The sequence below is a fragment of the Balaenoptera ricei genome, chromosome 2, assembly GCF_028023285.1.
Source record: "Balaenoptera ricei isolate mBalRic1 chromosome 2, mBalRic1.hap2, whole genome shotgun sequence".
NCBI lineage: Eukaryota > Metazoa > Chordata > Mammalia > Artiodactyla > Balaenopteridae > Balaenoptera > Balaenoptera ricei.
Window position 1 is genome coordinate 118,694,021 of NC_082640.1, and position 15,079 is coordinate 118,709,099.

Genomic DNA, 15,079 nt, shown 5'->3' on the forward strand with positions numbered 1-15,079 from the left:
TCCAAACAATTTGCAAAGGCTACCATACTTCTGAAGAGCATTAGTTACTTTTAGCTTTACATTTTGCATAGTACAATGTCTACAATCAGTGGGTTTGTAGACATATCATTTAGTGAATTATATTTTAAGCTATTCTAACAGTAACTAAGTCAGATGAAATTGTTTTGGTGGAATGGTATATATGTGTTCCATTTAGATAATTCATAAGTAACGAATCCAACCACTTTTCTCATGGCCTTTCATATTCTAATATAAAAACTGAGTGTTTTTTTAAACTGACTTTGGGGAGAACATTACAGTAAACATCCCCTATGATATATAAACATGTTGCTTAAAAATTGCATAATATTTGTATTAGACTTATAAAGGTACGTCCTATCCTTAATAGCAATGTTGTAAAGGAGTTTCATATTTTGTAAAATTGACATTCAAAGTTTACTACTTTTAAACTTTACATAATATTTAACATGAATCCTAGTAAATTCTATTCCAAACAAGGCAAAAACATATCTTTAATAGGAACATAGTGAGGTGAACAAAGATAATAAAAACAATCAGCCATCGGAAATTAAAAATCAATCTCTTCTCTATTCAAAATGTTACACTATTTAATATAACACTTGGAAAGACTGAGAATATAATTTCTTTCCAAGAAGACAACTAACATTTTGGTTAATGCCCTCAAAAATTACATAACCCATATATTTAGCCTTTACAATTAAGCTAACATAGTTCTGAAGCCAATGATTTAGCAATACATTAAAAATAAAAATTGTAATAGTACTTATGAGTAGTAAATATCGAGATTATTAATCACAAAAGGGGATTTCTTGGATCCGGGCTGCTCGGCCGCAGGCCGCCTCCAGCACCGTGGGATGTAGCGCGGGGTCCTCAGTCCCCAGCAGAGCTTGTCCCCCGCCTGTCCCCCCCCCTTTCATCACAGGGAACTCGCTGCCTCCTGGGGCTGAGAGACCCCACCCTTTCCCCAAGCTGAAGCCGCAGGGCATGGAGGTAGATGTCTTCTCAAAAAGGACCTGTGGTGGCCCAGGGCAATGGGGCTCCTGCCAGGAACAGGGAGGCTGACACAGTGGAGCTGGCTGAGCTGGGACCCCCGCTAGAGGAGCAAGGCCAGCGGGGCGTCACCAGCCGAAGCAAAGCTGAAGAAGGGCAGGCATGCCCAGGGCCTCAGGAAGAGGAGGAGGAGGAGGAGGAGGAGGAGGGGCGGGGGCTGACACTTCCCCTGCAAGCCCACCATGCCACGGAGAAGAAGGAGGAGGTTGTGCGTAAGGTCTGCGAGGGGCGCTGGAGGGTCATCCCGCATGACGTGCTCCCCGACTGGCTGAAGGGCAAGGACTACCTGCTGCACGGCCGCAGGCCGCCCATGCCCTCCTTCCGGGCCTGCTTCAAGAGCATCTTCCGCACGCACACGGAGAAGGGCAACTTCTGGACCCACCTGCTTGGTTTTGTGCCGTTTCATTTGCTGGGAATCCTGACCATGCTCAGACCAAACATGTACTTCATGGCCCGCCTTCAGGAGAAGGTGGTGTTCGCGATGTTCTTCCTGGGCGCGGTGCTCTGCCTCAGCTTCTCCTGGCTCTTTCACACCGTCTATTGTCACTCAGAGCAGTGAACAAACTGGATTATTTTCCAGCCCTTTTCCAAACTGGATTATTCAGGGATTGCCCTGCTGATTATGGGGAGCTCTGTCCTCTGGCTCTATTACTCCTTCTACTGCTCCCTATAGCCACGGCTCATCTACCTCCCCATCGTCTGTGTCCTGGGCATCTCTGCCATCATTGTGGCCCAGTGGGACCGGTTTGCCTCTCCTAAGCACCGGCAGACAAGAGCAGGGGTGGTCCTGGGGCTTGGCTTGAGTGGTGCCGTGCCCACCATGCACTTTACAATCGCGGAGGGCTTCGTCAAGGCCACCACGGCGGACCGGATGGGCTGGTTCGTCCTCATGGCTGTGACATACATCACCGGAGCTGGCCTTTATGCCACGTGGGTTCCTGAGCGCTTCTTCCCTGGAAAATTCGACATATGGTTCCAGCCTCATCAGATCTTCCATGTCCTGGAGGTGGCAGCTGCCTTCATCCATTTCTACGGGGTCTCCAACCTTCAGGAGTTCCGATATTGCCTGGAAAGGGGCTGTACTGACTCCCCCCTCCTCTGAGCCGCCCTGCAAGGGCGCAGGAGGAGCTTGCCAAGTGCTTTTAAAATAACTTCTCTGCTGAAGTGAGAGGAAGAGTCTGAGTTGTCTGTTTCTAGAAGAAACCTCTTAGAGAATTCAGTACCAACCGAGCTTCAGCCCACTTCACACTCACTGGGCAATAAACTCTCCATTCCCTCGCTGAGAACAGTGGGGATGGGCAGCCGCGCCCCCCTCATTAAGGCAACTACTGTCCCCTCACAGAGACATAGCTTTGAAGCTCATGTTGACATTTTACCCCTCCTCCAACCATTCTGGGGAAAATGATGGACTGGGACTCTTCAGAAATTCTGTTTCTGGAAGAAACTGTCCCTCCCTCACCCCAGTCTTGATGTTGTAACCTGGCTTATAACAGGCCATCCGTTTTTGTAGCACACTTTTGAAAAATACTTATAACCTCGTCCCATCTTTCTAGGGCCTGGACCTGCTCACAAAGCAGGAAGAACAAAGCCACCAACTTTTACACAGCCCGGCTAATCATGGAAGTATGTGCAGGCTTCAAATAACTTGAGTTTTAATTTTTTTCTTGGCAGAGTAATGTAAAATTAAAGTGGGGAAAGATATTTAATACTAAGCTTTAAAAAGAAACCTGCTATCATTGCTACGTATCTTGATGCAAAGACTATGATGATAATAAAAGAGTACAGAAGACACTTGGCATTCAAAGAAAAAAAACACAAAAGGGATTTCTCTAGGTCATTATTTACCCATTCATTCATGTATTCATGTTATCACAAACACTGTAGAAATACTGAATAAAAGATACATAATTCCTCCTCTTGTCATTTTAAAAATTCTAAGCCTCTAGCCAGATTTTAACATGTTGCTGACTGAGTCAATTCATGGATCAAAATTAGAGTGTCCATATCAATGTATATCAACAAAAAATATTTACATCATGACAAGACTTAATTTTTAGTTTTCAAACCTTTTGCTGATTAAAGTTATATATGTTCATTGTAGAACATTTAGAAACAAATAAAAAGATAAAATAATTAAAATAAAGTCATCCATAATCCTACCACTCACATTTATTGAAAAGACACCCCATCTACTACACTGTAGAATCCTAAGTCAGCTGACATACATATATAGTCCACATCTGATCTTTGTATTCTGCACCAGTAATAGAAATACGAACAAAATACCAGTTGTGGAAATATGCATAAAACAATTGATTAGGCAATTCAGAAAAGAGGCTAACCAAATTGCCAACACATGAAAAGTTGGCCAATTTCATGAGTTATGAGGAAAGTTAAAACAATTTAATATTCTCCAGAATGGCTAAATGAAAAGGAGAGAAAATTCCAAGTGCTGGAAAAGATTTGGAGAAATTGAACCTTGCTTACATTGCAAGTAGGAGTGTATATCAGTATAAGGACTCTGAAAATTGTTAGGCAGGGCCACCTAAAGCCCCCAATTATATGCACAGCATTTGATTCAGCAATGTACCTCATAGATATAAATATACTCAACAGAAATATGATATATATGTTCACCAAAACTCATGTACAAGAATATATATAGTAGCTCTATTCATAATAGACCCAAACTGGAAACATCTCAAATATCTAACAAAATCTATCCAATAGAATCGATAAATAAATAGCAGTATAATGATCACTGATAAACTGTATTCTCTTCAGCAATAATAATGAACAAACTATACCCAAAACAACGTGAAAGTATTTCAAACATACTGCTGAGTGAAAGAGAACAGATACAAAAATTTAAAACATGCCAAAGTACTGCACCAAAGGCATGATGCTCTGCCCAGATTCTTCTCCCTTATCTTCCTTATGGAACAAAAGCCTTAAACTGCTGGGTAAAGGGCAGCAAATCCTGTTGTCCTATAGGGTTAGTGGAGATGTTCTCTTTATAGTACTGGTGTATCTGAAGGAAGAAAAAGGGACAATCCCTCTACCCCTGAGGGTGAATAAAAATAAATTCTGGGCTGGAAACTACAACTGGGGGAAAGAGGGGAGGATCAGTGAGAAAGCCCTCCTGCCCCCCAACCAGAATTCAGGGACACATTGCCTAAGATTGATGCTGAACCAGAACAATGAAGAATGTCTTTCTCTTCCTGCCTCCACCACCAGACTAGCAAGCATTGAGGAACAGCAGTCTTCTGCCTGGAAAGGGGCAAAAGGGTAAAGAAAGTCTCTATCTGATGTACAAGTTCAAAGGGAAGACCTAAAGCTGAGAAAAAAAGCAAATATTGAGAAAAATCTTGTGGCAAACCAGACCCCATCTTAAACACAAGGAACTGAGAGAGGAATTTGAAGTCTGTGTTGTACAGAGGATAATCATAGCAACAAAATAAACCAAACACACTACAATTCCTGACTGACTCCACCCTTTGCACCAGGGGCCTAGCCAAAAAAAAAGGTGTACTCATTTTTAGGCATAAAAATCTATTCCCCTCCATCTCTGTTTTCCTATACAAGATGTCAGCTTTCAACAAAAAATTAAATGCATAAGAGGAAGCAAAAAAATCACTTTCAAGAGACAAAACAATCAACAAAACAAGACTTCCTAAATATGAGAACTATAACACAGAAAAATTTAAATAACTATAAGTACGTAAAAGGCTTCAGTGCAAAAGGCAGAGAACATTCATGATCTGGTAAGAAATTTCAGCAGAAAAAGGAAACTAAAAGGAAGATTTAAATGCACATGCTTGAAATGAAAAACATGGAAACAAATGAAGAATGTCTTTGACAAATTCATCAGTAGACTTGATACAGCAAAGAAAACAATCAGTGAACTTGAAAACAGATCAAGAGAAATAACAGACTGAGCCACAAACAGGAAAGACCAGGAAAGGAAAAAAACAACACAAACAAACAACAAAAACAGAGGAGTGCATACAGAGCTATGAGACAAGATCAATAGCCTAGCACCTATGTCATTAAAATCTTAAAAGCAGATGGAAAGGAAACTAGGAAAAGTAAATATTTGAAGAGATAATGGCTGGAGATTTTCCAAAACACAGATGCAAGAGTCTCAGTGAACATTAGGCAGGACAAATATAAAACACATGCACACCTAGACTTTTCATATTCAAACTACTCAAAAGGGAAGAAAAAGAAAATACCTTGAAAAAAGCCAAAGACTAAAGGCACATACACAGACAAATATCATATGATATTGCTTATATGCAGAATCTACAAAAGATGATACAAATGAACTTATTTACAAAACAGAAACAGACTCACAGATTTAGAGAACCAACTTGTGGTTACCAGGGGAAAGAGTGGGAGGGAGGGATAGATTGTGAGCTTGGGATTGATATGTACACACTGCTATATTTAAAATAGATGATGAACAAGGACCTACCACATAGCACAGGGAACTATTGCTCAATACTCTGTAATAACCTAAATGGGAAAAGAATTTGTAAAAGAATAGATACATGTATATGTATAACTGAATCAGTTTGATGTACACCTGAAACACACATTGTTAATCAACAATACTCCAATATGAAATAAAAAATGTTTTTAAAATAATAAATAAAGGCACATAACTTATAGAGGAACAAAGATGAGAATTACAGTAAACTTCTCGTCATAAACAACGCAAGCCAGAAAACAGTATAGTGATATATTTAATGTAGTGAAAGAAAAAAACTGTTAACTAAGAATTCTATACTCTGAAAATATTTTTCAAAAATAAAAGGGAAATAAAGATGTTATCGGGGAAAGAAAGATTTAGAGAATTCATTGGCAGCTGATTTGTATAGTAACAAAAGTTAAAGGAAATATTCCAGCCAGAAGAAATATGATACCAGCGAGAAAACTGTATCTACATTCAAGAAATAAAGAACACAAATAAAGAAATGTCATAAATGAAGGTAAATATAAAATTCATTTTTTCTTATTTTCAATTGTTCTAGAAGATAAATTACTAATCCCCCCCCCAAAAAAAATAGGGGCTTTGTACTGTACATCTGTAGCATATGTACAAGCATAAGTTTCTGCAATAATAGCATTGCGGAGGAAAGGAAGAAATTTAGAGTATCCCCTTTTGTGATCCGTATACTGCATATGAAGTGGTTTAATATTACTTGAAGATAGATTCAGATAAATTAAAGATATATATTGTAAATTCTAAAGCAACCTCTGGGAAAAATGTAAAAGACATATGAATAACAAGTAAATAACAGAGTAAAAATAGAATCATAAAAAATACTTAATCCAAAAGAAGTCAGAAAAAAAGAGGGAAAAAGAAACAAATATCCAATGAAACCAATAGAAAATGTTAAAAGGATGATGGATTTTAATCCAACCACATCAAAGTACATTAAAGTAAAAGTATGGATAAAGATATATCATGCAAACACTAATCAAAATAAAAGAGTGGTCATATTTCTATATCATAAAGTCAAATATCCAAAATGAAGAAATAATCTTAAATATTTATGGAACTAACCACAGAGCTTCACAATATGAGTCACAACTGATAAAATTGAAAGGAGAAATAGAAAAATCCAAAGTTACAATTGGAGGAGACTTCAATACTCTTCTCTCAGTAATTAATAGAACAAGTAGACAGAAATTCAGTAACTAAATAGAAGATATGAATAATGTTCTTTTTTTTTTTTGAGGGCTTTCTCTAGTTGCGGCAAGCGGGGGCCACTCCTCATTGCGGTGCGCGGGCCCCTCACTATCGCGGCCTCTCTTGTTGCGGAGCACAAGCTCCAGACGCGCAGGCTCAGTAGTTGTGGCTCACGGGCCCAGTTGCTCCGCGTCATGTGGGATCTTCCCAGACCAGGGCTCGAACCTGTGTCCCCTGCATTGGCAGGCAGATTCTCAACGACTGTGCCACCAGGGAAGCCCTGAATAATGTTTTTAATCAACATAACTTATTTGCCATTTATAAAACACTCCATTAAATAACAGCACAATATAAACTCTTTTCAAACACATAAGAAATACTTTCAGAGACAGACCATATTCTAGGTCACAAATCAAACCTTAACAAAATTTAACAATTGATTTATATAAAGTGTGACCTCTAATAATGATGGATTAAAATTAGAAATCAATAATAAAAAGTTATCTGGAAAATCCCCCAAATATTTGGAAATTAATATATTTCTAATGGGTCATGAGAACCAAAGGGGATATAACAGGGAAGTTAAAAATATTTTTAATTGAATGAAAATGAAAGCATAACATTAAACTTTGGGATATTCAGGAAGCTAAAGCAGTGCTTGGAGTGAAATTTATATATTAAATGCCTGTATTATATGAGAGAAAATATCTTAAGTCAATATTCTAAAATTTCTACTTTGAGAAACCCAAGAATAAAAGAAAACTAAATCCCAAGCAAGTAGAAGGAAGAAAATAAAAATAACAGCAGAAATCAATGAAATTGAGAACAATAAAAAAAAAAGAGAAAATAATTAAAACCAAATGTGTGTTCCTTGGGAAAAAAGTCAATAAAATTGATAAGTTTCTCATCAGACAAACCAAGAAAAAGGAGAAAATAAGCAAATTACAAATGTCAGAAAGCAAAGAGACAATATCATGACAGGTTAATAAGAAAGTAGTATAAACAACTCTACACCCATAAATTCAACTACTTAGATGAAATAGTAAAATTCTTTGGAAGACTCAAACTCCCAGTGCTCACTGAAGAAGAAATAGATAAACTGTTTCTACATTTACTAAAGAAATTGAATTTATACCTGAAAACTCTCCAGTAAAGCAAAGTGCAGGCCCACATGGTTTCATTGGTGAATTTTCATCAATAGATCAATATATAACCTTGTTTTATGTGCGTTTCCGTTTCAAGACACCTTATTTAGTATATTGTTGATCCATTAACACTGACTTCACAGCCAACAGCACTGTAACTCATGCCTGAACAAAGCTTATCTCACACATGTATTTTTTTTTTTCTGTACGTCATAACACTTAGGAACACTGGATAGCACTTCAGCAGTATGCTTGGGGGCCATTTTAAATAGTAAACTTATCAATAAAGAGCACATAAAAGTGAAGAAGGTGGCGATAAATAGACCATGAAAATGATGCTTGTTTACAGTATGAGAGCTGAAACAAGAAGGTAAAGCATCACCTTGTTTGATCTTGGCTGGGACCATGCACACTAGGTTGCTCAAATTTTTTGCTGCTCTGTACATGTCTGCAAATGCTGCAAAAGCACCACAAATGTTGATTTTGGGGATAGAGATAAATTTTAACAAGCAGACAAATTCACAAATACAGCATCTACAAATAATGAGGATTGACTGTAATTCACCATATCAACAGAAAGAAAAAAAACCCTATAATTATCTCAATAGACACAGACAAGGCCTTTGAAAAATTCAACACCCCTTCATGATAAAACTCTCAGCAGACTAGTAATAGAAGGGAACATCATCAAGTTGATAAAGGGCACCTACAAAAAAACTACAGCTAAAATTATACTTAATGGTAAAAGACTGAATGCTTCTTTTCTTTATGATTGGGAACAAGGCAGGGATTTCTGCTCTCACCACTCCTAGCCAACATCTCATTGGTTGTCCTACTCAGCACAATAAAGTAAGACAAAAAGAAAAAAACACAGATTAGAAAGAAAGAAAGAAAACTGTCCGTATTCTCAGAAAACAAGACCAACTACCTGGGAAATTCCAAAAGAATCTTAAAAGCAACTACCACTAAAAAGCAAGTTTATCAAGATTGCAAAACACAAGGACAATCTGAAAATACCAATATTCTTCTATATAGCAGCAACGAACAATTGGAATTTGAAATAAAAATTATAATTTATGAGGGGTTCTCGGAAGATGGCGGAAGAGTAAGACGCGGAGATCACCTTCCTTCCCACAGATACAGTAGAAATACATCTACACGTGGAACTGCTCCTACAGAACACCCACTGAACGCTGGCAGAAAACGTCCGACCTCCAAAAAGGCAAGAAACTCCCCCCGTACTTGGGTAGGGCAAAAGAAAAAAGAAATAACAGAGACAAAAGAATAGGGATGGCACGTGCACCAGTGGGAGGGAGCTGTGAAGGAGGAAAGATTTCCACGCACTAGGAAGCCCCTTTGCAGGCAGAGACTGCGGGTGGCAGAGGGGGGAAGCTTCGGAGCCACGGAGGAGAGCGCAGCCACAGGGGTGCGGAGGGCAAAGCAGAGAGATTCCCGCACAGAGGCTCGGCAAGGAGCAGCACTCACCAGCCCGGGCGGGCGGGGCTGGGAGCTGAGGCTTGGGCTTCGGTTCTCAGGGAAGAGGACTGGGGTTGTCGGCGTAAACACAGCCTGAAGGGGTTAGTGCACCACAGCTAGCCTGGAGGGAGTCCTGGAAAAAGTCTGCAGCTGCCGAAGAGGCAAGAGACTTTTTCTTCCCTCTTTGTTTCCTGGTGCGCAAGGAGAGGGGATTCAGAGCGCCGCCTAAACGAGCTCCAGAGACGGGCGCGAGCCGCGGCTATGAGCACAGACCCCAGAGATGGGCATGAGACGCTACGGTTGCTGCTGCCGCCACCAAGAAGCCTGTGTGCGAGCACAGGTCACTCTCCACACCGCCCCTCCCGGGAGACTGTGCAGCCCACCACTGCCAGGGTCCCGTGATCCAGGGACAACTTCCCCCGGGAGAACGCACTGCACGCCTCAGGCTGGTGCAACATCACGCTGGCCTCTGCCGCCGCAGGCTTGCCCCGCCTCCTCCGTACCCCTCCCTCCCCGTGGCCTGAGTGAGCCAGAGCCCCCGAAGCAGCTGCTCCTTTAACCCCGTCCTGTCTGGGTGGGGAATAGGTGCCCTCAGGCGACCTACACACAGAGTCGGGTCCAAATCCAAAGCTGAACCCCAGGAGCTGTGCAAACAGAGAAGAGAAGGGGAAATCTCTCCCAGCAGCCTCAGAAGCAGCGGATTAAAACTCCACAAACAACTTGATGTGCCTGCATCTGTTGAATACCTGAATAGACAACGAATCATCCCAAATTCAGGAGGTGGACTTTCGGAGCAGGATATATTAATTTTTCCCCTTTTCCTTTTTTTTGTGAGTGTATATGTATATGCTTCTGGGTGAGATTTTGTATGTATAGCTCTGCTTTATAATAGCTTTATTTTACTTCACTATATTATAGCCTCTTTCTTTCTTTCTTTCTATTTTTTCTCCCTTTTACTCTGAGCCGTGTGGATGAAAGGCTCTTGGTGCTCCAGCCAGGCATCAGGGCCGTGCCTCTGAGGTGGGAGAGCCAACTTCAGGACACTGGTCCACAAGAGACCTCCCAGCTCCACGTAATACCAAACGGCGAAAATCTCTCAGAGATCTCCATCTCAACATCAAGACCCAGCTTCACTCAACACCCAGCAAGCTACAGTGCTGGACACCCTATGCCAAACAACTAGCAAGACAGGAACACAGCCCCATCCATTAGCAGAGAGGCTGCCTAAAATCATAATAAGGCCACAGACACCCCAAAATACACCACCAGACGTGGACATGCCCACCAGAAAGACAAGATCCAGCCTCATCCACCAGAACTCAGGCACTAGTTCCCTCCACCAGGAAGCCTACACAACCCACTGAACCAACCTTGGCCACTGGGGACAGATACCAAAAACAAAGGGAACTACGAACCTGCAGCCTGTGAAAAGGAGACCCCAAACACAGTAAGATAAGCAAAATGAGACGACAGAAAAACACACAGCAGATGAAGGAGCAGGGTCAAAACACACCAGACTTAACAAATGAAGAGGAAATAGGTAGTCTACCTGAAAAAGAATTCAGAATAATGATAGTAAGGATGATCCAAAATCTTGGAAATAGAATAGACAAAATGCAAGAAACATTTAACAAGGACGTAGAAGAACTAAAGAGGAACCAAGCAATGATGAAAAACACAATAAATGAAATTAAAACTACTCTAGATGGGATCAATAGCAGAATAACTGAGGCAGAAGAAAGGATAAGTGACCTGGAAGATAAAATGGTGGAAATAACTACTGCAGAGCAGGATAAAGAAAAAAGAATGAAAAGAACTGAGGACAGTCTCAGAGACCTCTGGGACAACATTAAACGCACCAACATTCGAATTATAGGGGTCCCAGAAGAAGAAGAGAAAAAGAAAGGGACTGAGAAAATATTTGAAGAGATTATAGTTGAAAACTTCCCTAATATGGGAAAGGAAATAGTTAATCAAGTCCTGGAAGCACAGAGAGTCCCATACAGGATAAACCCAAGGAGAAACACGCCAAGACACATATTAATCAAACTGTCAAAAATTAAATATAAGGAAAACATATTAAAGGCAGCAAGGGAAAAACAACAAATAACACACAAGGGAATCCCCATAAGGATAACATCTGATCTTTCAGCAGAAACTCTGCAAGCCAGAAGGGAGTGGCAGGATATACTTAAAGTGATGAAGGAGAAAAACCTACAACCAAGATTACTCTACCCAGCAAGGATCTCATTCAGATGTGATGGAGAAATTAAAACCTTTACAGACAAGCAAAAGCTGAGAGAGTTCAGCACCACCAAACCAGCTTTACAACAAATGCTAAAGGAACTTCTCTAGGCAAGAAACACAAGAGAAGGAAAACACCTACAATAACAAACCCAAAACATTTAAGAAAATGGGAATAGGAACATACATATCGGTAATTACCTTGAATGTAAATGGACTAAATGCTCCCACCAAAAGACACAGGCTGGCTGAATGGATACAAAAACAAGATCCATATATATGCTGTCTACAAGAGACCCACTTCACACCTAGAGACACATACAGACTGAAAGTGAGGGGATGGAAAAAGATATTCCATGCAAATGGAAATCAAAAGAAAGCTGGAGTAGCAATTCTCATATCAGACAAAATAGACTTTAAAATAAAGACTATTATAAGAGACAAAGAAGGACACTATATAATGATCAAGGGATCGATCCAAGAGGAAGGTATAACAATTGTAAATATTTATGCACCCAACATAGGAGCACCGGAATACATAAGGCAAATACTAACAGCCATAAAAGGGGAAATCGACAGCAATACAATCATAGTAGGGGACTTTAACACCCCACTTTCACCAATGGACAGATCATCCAAAATGAAAATAAATAAGGAAACACAAGCTTTAAATGATACATTAAACAAGATGGACTTAATTGATATTTATAGGACATTCCACCCAAAAACCACAGAATACACATTTTTCTCAAGTGCTCATGGAACATTCTCCAGGATAGATCATATCTTGGGTCACAAATCAAGCCTTGGTAAATTAAGAAAATTGAAATCGTATCAAGTATCTTTTCTGACCACAACGCTATGAGACTAGATATCAATTACAGGAAAAGATCTGTAAAAAATACAAACACATGGAGGCTACACAATACACTACTTAATAACGAAGTGATCACTGAAGAAATCAAAGGGGAAATCAAAAAATACCTAGAAACAAATGACAATGGAGACACGACGACCCAAAACCTATGGGACGCAGCAAAAGCAGTGCTAAGAGGGAAGTTTATAGCAATACAAGCCTACCTCAAGAAACAGGAAACATCTCGAATAAACAACCTAACCTTTCACCTAAAGCAATTAGAGAAAGAAGAACAAAAAAACCCCAAAGCTAGCAGAAGGAAAGAAATTATAAAGATCAGGTCAGAAATAAATGAAAAAGAAATGAAGGAAACAATAGCAAAAATCAATGAAACTAAAAGCTGGTTCTTTGAGAAGATAAACAAAATTGATAAACCATTAGCCAGACTCATCAAGAGAAAAAGGCAGAAGACTCAAATCAATAGAATTAGAAATGAAAAAGGAGAAGTAACCACTGACACGGCAGAAATACAAAAGATCATGAGAGATTACTACAAGCAACTCTATGCCAATAAAATGGACAACCTGGAAGAAATGGACAGATTCTTAGAAATGCACAAACTGCCGAGACTGAACCAGGAAGAAATAGAAAACATGAACAGACCAATCACAAGCACTGAAATTGAAACTGTGATTAAAAACCTTCCAACAAACAAAAGCCCAGGACCAGATGGCTTCACAGGTGAATTCTATCAAACATTTAGAGAAGAGCTAACACCTATCTTTCTCAAACTCTTCCAAAATATTGCAGAGGGAGGAACACTCCCAAACTCATTCTACGAGGCCACCATCACCCTGATACCAAAACCAGACAAAGATGTCACAAAGAAAGAAAACTACAGGCCAATATCACTGATGAACATAGATGCAAAAATCCTCAACAAAATACTAGCAAACAGAATCCAACAGCACATTAAAAGGATCATACACCATGATCAAGTGGGGTTTATCCCAGGAACGCAAGGATTCTTCAATATATGCAAATCAATCAACGTGATACACCATATTAACAAATTGAAGGAGAAAAACCATATGATCATCTCAATAGATGCAGAGAAAGCTTTCGACAAAATTCAACACCCATTTATGATAAAAGCCCTGCAGAAAGTAGGCATAGAGGGAACTTTCCTCAACATAATAAAGGCCATATATGACAAACCCAGAGCCAACATTGTCCTCAGTGGTGAAAAACTGAAACCATTTCCACTAAGATCAGGAACAAGACAAGGTTGCCCACTCTCACCACTATTATTCAACATAGTTTTGGAAGTGTTAGCCACAGCAATCAGAGAAGACAAAGAAATAAAAGGAATCCAAATCGGAAAAGAAGAAGTAAAGCTGTCACTATTTGCAGATGACATGATACTATACATAGAGAATCCTAAAGATGCTTCCAGAAAACTCCTAGAGCTAATCAATGAATTTGGTAAAGTAGCAGGATACAAAATTAATGCAGAGAAATCTCTTGCATTTCTATACACTAATGACGAAAAATCTGAAAGTGAAATTAAGAAAACACTCCCGTTTACCACTGCAACAAAAAGAATAAAATATCTAGGAATAAACCTACCTAAGGAGACAAAAAACCTGTATGCAGAAAATTATAAGACACTGATGAAAGAAATTAAAGATGATACAAATAGATGGAGAGATATACCATGTTCCTGGATTGGAAGAATCAACATTGTGAAAATGACTCTACTACCCAAAGCAATCTACAGATTCAATGCAATCCCTATCAAACTACCACTGGCATTTTTCACAGAACTAGAACAAAAAATTTCACAATTTGTATGGAGACACAAAAGACCCCGAATAGCCAAAGCAATCTTGAGAACGAAAAATGGAGCTGGGGGAATCAGGCTCCCTGACTTCAGACTATATTACAAAGCTACAGTAATCAAGACAGTTTGGTACTGGCACAAAAACAGAAATATAGATCAATGGAACAGGATAGAAAGCCCAGAGATAAACCCACACACATATGGTCACCTTATTTTTGATAAAGGAGGCAAGAATATACAGTGGAGAAAAGACAGCCTCTTCAATAAGTGGTGCTGGGAAAATTGGACAGGTACATGTAAAAGTATGAAATTAGAACACTCCCTGACACCATGCACAAAAATAAACTCAAAATGGATTAAAGACCTAAGTGTAAGGGCAGACACTATCAAACTCTTAGAGGAAAACATAGGCAGAACACTCTATGACATACATCACAGCAAGATTCTTTTTGACCCAGCTCCCAGAGAAATGGAAATAAGAACACAAATAAACAAATGGGACGTAATGAAACTTAAAAGCTTTTGCACAGCAAAGGAAACCATAAACAAGACCAAAAGACAACCCTCAGAATGGGAGAAAATATTTGCAAATGAAGCAACTGACAAAGGATTAATCTCCAAGATCTACAAGCAGCTCATGCAGCTCAATAACAAAAAAACAAACAACCCAATCCAAAAATGGGCAGAAGACCTAAATAGACATTTCTCCAAAGAAGATATACAGATGGCCTACAGACACATGAAAG

General features: G+C 39.6%; 1 pseudogene; it reads left to right on the top strand.

Moving 5' to 3' along the window:
* The first annotated feature begins 1,015 nt into the window (after positions 1 to 1,015).
* LOC132360568 (adiponectin receptor protein 1-like) lies at positions 1,016 to 2,173 on the top strand (annotated as a pseudogene).
* The last annotated feature ends 12,906 nt before the right edge of the window (positions 2,174 to 15,079 follow it).